This window comes from Brassica napus, chromosome C9 (assembly GCF_020379485.1).
Source record: "Brassica napus cultivar Da-Ae chromosome C9, Da-Ae, whole genome shotgun sequence".
NCBI lineage: Eukaryota > Viridiplantae > Streptophyta > Magnoliopsida > Brassicales > Brassicaceae > Brassica > Brassica napus.
This window is the reverse complement of record NC_063452.1, coordinates 11729313-11735312: the sequence shown is the minus strand read 5'-3', so window position 1 is coordinate 11735312 and position 6000 is coordinate 11729313.

Genomic DNA, 6000 nt, shown 5'->3' with positions numbered 1-6000 from the left:
TTTATTGTAAAAACAGATCCATTAGTAAATCTTTATGAGTAACACATGATTGAATTAGGATATATAGATTTTACAACCAATAATACATGATATTAACATGGTTATTAAAATTAGAAAAATAATAACACTAGATTTAGTTTGTAATTTCAAATCCATGAAAATACATAAACAAATAACGCCATTTAGTTTACAAACATAAAAATAATATATATAAAAGAAAATAGAAATAAAATAAAATTTTCATTTTGAATAAACATATGATTATAATTGCAATTAATTATTTTATAAATTTAAGTTATGACTTTAGAAATGGTTTAGAAAATGATAATAACCTTGGTCCAAATTAGAAAACTTATTTAAAGGGTGTTTTACCAATGAACCATATAAAAAATTTATGTGTGTATGCCCTTACATTTTACATCAAAAAAATGATGCCTAAATCAAGGTTTCAAAATTTGTTTACTAGTCACGGCTCTGCCTTTAATCATTTCTTAGTCATAATCCCGAACACTATAGAACTTCAAAGATCGAATATGAATCACAATAAAAAATAACTCTCTTTATTAACTTGAGAAACTAATTCAAAACTCAAGCATACAATCAATCTCTAAAATCCTTAAGTTATGCAACATGTTTGCATCTACTTATATAGAGATATTATTTCTCCTAATCCTAATAGGTAATATAGTTTAGATAACTCCGAAACATAGTTCCTAATTCCATAACTCGGTAGAATTAGGATAAGCTTATATCTCAAGCAATCTTTAAGCTTAATCCAACATTCTCCCCCTTAAGCTTGAAGTCTTCTACCACTACATCTTGAACTCCAATGAGATCTCTCATCTCCTTGAACTTGATTCTTCCAAGTGCCTTTGTCAAGATATCCGCCTTGTGCTCGTATCCCGGAACGTGTTGCACTTATATAATTCCTTTTTCTACACACTCCCTTATGAAATGATATCGAGTATGAATGTGCTTACTTCTTCCATGGAACACAGGGTTCCTTGTCAAAGAAATTGCTGACTGATTATCAATCCTGATAATCACTTTCTCACCCGAATCGCCCATAATCTCGACAAGCAAATCTTGTAGCCATATGGCTTGCCTAGCTACCTCTGTCCCAGCCATGAACTCAGCTTCGCATGAACATAGAGCCATTGTCTCCTGTTTTTGGGAGCACCATGTAATAGGACTATTACCAATGTAGAACATGTGCCCGGTGGTGCTTCTACCATCATCTTCATCAACGTTATGACTACTATCACTATATCTTACTATCCTCATAAGCTTCTAGTTACTGTGATGAAATGTGATGCCATAAGTCGTGGTGCCCTGTAGATACCTCAAATATTTCTTCATAGCTGCTCCATGTGACTCTCTTGGCGTATGCATGTACCTGCTCAAGACACCTACACTATATGCAAAATCTGGCCGTGTATGAAGCAAGTAGCGAAGGCATTTGACGTTCCTTCTATAGTTTGTTGCATCAATCTCCTTCTCATGGTCAGCCTTCGACATCTTAAGCCCTGCTTCCATCGGTGTGTGACACGAATTACAACTTTTCATCCCGGCTTCTTCAAAGATTCTCAAAGCATAGCGTCTTTGGTTCAACGTTATACCTCCCTCATGCTGTTGAACCTCGATTCCGAGATAATAAGATAACTTCTCAAGGTCACTCATCTCAAACTTAGATGACATCTCTCTTTTGAACTCCTCAATAACACTCACGCTTGTGCCAGTCACAAAGAGATCGTCAACATAAAAAGCAAGAAGAAGTAGATTGCCGCTAACCACCTTTCTATAAACCGACGGCTCCTTTGAACATTTACTGAACTTCAACTCTGTTAGTATCTCATTTAATTTATTATTCCATGCCCTACGTGCCTGCCTACGACCATAGAGAGCTTTGTGTAACCTGTAGACATCAGCTCCCTTCACAACAAAACCTTCGTGTTGTTTAACATAAACCGTTTCTTTCAATTCTCCATGGAGGAACGCCGTCTTAATGTCAAGGTGATGTATTTCCCATCCTCTAGAAGCTGCAAGACTGATCAGGAGTCGAATTGTCTCAATCCTTTCTACCGGTGCAAAGACTTCATCAAAGTCAATGCCATATTGCTGCACATAGCCCTTTGCAACGAGACGTGCTTTATACTTGTTAATACTACCATCCGAGTTTCTCTACAGCTTAAACATCCACTTAAGACCAATGGGCTTGACTCCGTGCGGTAAATCAACAAGCTCCCACGTTCCATTCTCACTATACTCGCAATCTCATCTTCACATGTTGTAATCAATTTTTGCAGTTCATGTGCTTCTTCATAGGTTTGAGGTTCACAATTTATCAACATGAGTAGTCATTCTCCTTCTTCTTCTTCGATGAGTAGTATATAATCATCAAGATACTTCGGTTTTGTTGTCTCTCTCAGTGATCGTCTCAAGACCGGAGCCATCTCTGCCATCTCTTCTTCTACCTCTACTTCATCAGCGATCTCCTGTTCTGCATTGTCTCCTTCCTTCTTATTTATTGTTATTAGTTCTCTATTTCCCTCGCTAGATTCATCACCCAAATTTGTATCACCATGAGTCTCGTCGATACTGTGATTCCCAAACTCTCCAACCTTGATCGAGAAGTTTCATGCTTTGTTAGGTCCATCAAGGTGCTCACTCCAGTTCCATCCCTTTGTCTCATCAAAGACCACGTCTCGACTCACTATAACCTTCTGCGTTTTCGGGTCAAGCATATGATATGCTTTTGATTCAGGCTCCGTGCCTAAGTGAACCAGTATACGTGACCTGTCATTGAGTTTCTTAAAGTGGGGCTTGTCTACCTTTGCATAACCGATACAACCAAAGATACACAGATGGCTTATATTAGGTCTTTTACGTCGAAACGCCTCATACGGTGTTATATCCTTGAGTAATATAGACCACATGTACCTGGAGTGATAATCTATGAGAACAAAGATATATATCTTCCCTCCAGCCGTACTAGGTGTTATTGGACCACACAGATCGCCATGCACGAGTTCTAACACTTTTGTTGCTCTATAGGATGTTGCCTTGGGAAACACTTGTCTTGCTTGCTTCCCAAGTAAGCATGAACAGCAAATCTCTTTCTCGATAGAAATCTGTGAGATTCCTATTACAAGCTCGCGTGAGATCATAGATTTCATAGTTTTGTAGTTCACGTGCCCTAGTCTTGCGTGCCATATACTTGAATCTCCCATTGATGCCGACTGAAGACACAAGTCTTCCTTTAAACCCATGCGAACCTTATAAAGTCTGTTCCTTGACATGTTTGCTTTCACGAGCAGCTTCCCATCACGATCATGCACCTTCAAGTAATCTTCTCTCAGCCTAATGTCACACCCAGACTCTGTAGCATGACCAAGAGAGATAATGTTACTCTTTAGGTCCGGTATATAATAGACTTATGTCATCGTTCTTGCCTCTCCATTACGATCAATAAACTCAATGGATCCCTTTCCCTTGATATCTATCCGCGAGTCGTCTCCAAACTTTACCTTTCCGGTGATAGAGTCATCGAGTAGTCTAAAGTATCGTTTGTCGCCGGTCATATGATTGCTAGCACCATTATCTAAGTACCAAATATTATCTCCACTAGAGTTTGCATCATATTTGCTTGGTACGATACCATCTTCGTTGAGATATACAATCTCGTGGATCAGTTCATCCGCGTCCTGAGTGTCACTATTGTTTTCTTGAGTTTCTTGTAACTAAAGCAAACGGTCCGGACAGTCAGAGGTGTAATGTCCTAACTTGTCGCACCTATAACACATGACCCTCGCTGTATCTCTGCCACCGCCATACCTACTGCGACCTCTTCCTCTGTACCACGAGCCTCGTCCACCTCGACCTCTACCTCGATAGTCGTTGTAGCCACGGTTTGTTTGGTTAGGGTTTGCTTGTGAATCCGAATTCACATACATCAGTTTGTTTTGATCATCTTGAGGTTCTTCTTCTTCATCAGCGATACGTTCTTCATAAGCTTTAAGACGTCCTATAATATCTTTGAAGCTTTTAGTATTTAGGTCTAAGACTTGCTCCAAAGATGCCACGATATGTATATATTTTTTCTGGGGTAGGCTCATCAAAAACTTCTTCACTAGCTTTGGTTCTTCGATGCTTGCCCCAAGTGCTGCCGATTTTGATGTGATCTCGGACAGTTTTCCTCCAAAGTCATCAATTGTTTCATTCTCCTTCATCTTCAGCCTATCGAACTCGTTCATTAAAGTTAGCAATATTGCTTCCTTAACTCTCTCCGCTCCTACATGCCTTGCTTTAATAGCCTCCAAAACCTTCTTTGTCGTGTCAAGCTCGCCGACCTGTAGAATAAGAACCTCTGGTATTGACTGGAATAGAAGCGCAATAGCCACGATATCTCCTCCCTTCGGTTTGTCTGTTGTAGCAACGATATCTCCCATCTCTTATGGAAGGCTCTGATACTAAATATAGAACTTCAAAGATCGAATATGAATCACAATAAAGAATAACTAGATCTCTTTATTAACTTGAGAAACTAACTCAAAACTCAAGCACACAATCAATTTCTAAAATCCTTAAGTTATGTAACATATTTGCATCTACTTACATAGAGATATTATTTCTCCTAATCCTAATAGGTAATATAGTTTAGATAACTTCTAAACATAATTCTTAATTCCATAACTCGATAGAATTAGGATAAGCTTGTATCTCAAGCCAAGTTTAATCCAACGAACACACCACTCAGCATTAGTGACTTAACTCAACATTTATGACTTAATCAAATCGTTTGTAACCTAATAAATTTCGTTTTTAGTTAACCGGCCCGTTTGTACTGATCTGATACCCCTTTTTGTCAACTTTGATACCCCTTTTTGTATTGAAATTATTAATGAATAATTTTTTTTATTACCTTTCCGTTTCATTTTTGCTTTAATGCATCTCCTTTTCTATTTTATGACTTTATAGTTTACGGTTTATATTAGGTCTGGGCGTTCGGGTACCCGTTGGCATTCGGATCAGGTTTTTTGGGTTTTCGGATTTTCGGGTTTACGCTTCTAGATCCCTTACTAAAATTTTATTAGTACGGGTCGGGTTCAGATAATAACACTTCGGGTTCGTTTCAAAATTGTATTGCATCATAAAACCCATAAAGTAATCATATATCGTACGGATTCGGGTTATATCGGTTCGGTTCGGATATAACCAAAGTAAAAAACAAAATTTTTGAAGTAAAACCTTAAAAAAACATCTAAATTAAATTAAAATTAATCTATCACATATAAAACTGATAAAATAACAATAAAATGTTAAATCAATCATGAAAACAAACATCATTTGTAAAAAATATGTATTGCCTTATAGAGAGTAGACTTTTTATTTCAATGAACAAATTATAAAATACTTATTTATAACTAATTGTGTACTTAAAACATTTATTAGAATTTTAATATTTATTATTATATATAATATTACCACAAATATTAAATTTAATAATTGGAATACTTATATATATTTCAAAATATTTATATTGACTATTAATTTCGGATTTTTCGGGGTATCCGTTCGGATTCGGTTAATAACACTTCGGGTTCGGATATTTTTTGTACCACCCTACAAAATCCGTTCGGGTATTTTTACGTTTCAGGTCGGATAACGGGTCGGGTTTTTTGGTTCGGGTTCGGTTCGGATTTCGGGTTCCGGATTTTATGCCCATGCCTAGTTTGTATTATGATTTGGTTAAGTTTGAGAGTGGAATCAAGTATACAAAAAGCAATCCTAGTTGCTTGGTTTTTTGTTGAGATTAGTATCGATTTGGTTATTATTGAGATATCTGATCTAGTAAATCTGTAATTGGATGTATTTATCGTTCAGTTTACGGTTTAGAATCGCTTCGGTTAGCAATCAGAACTGGAAACCAAAGTCAGTCTCATGTTGGTTCGGTTATCCAAGGCCGTCTCGGGAAGGGAAAACATCTATTTCATATGCAAT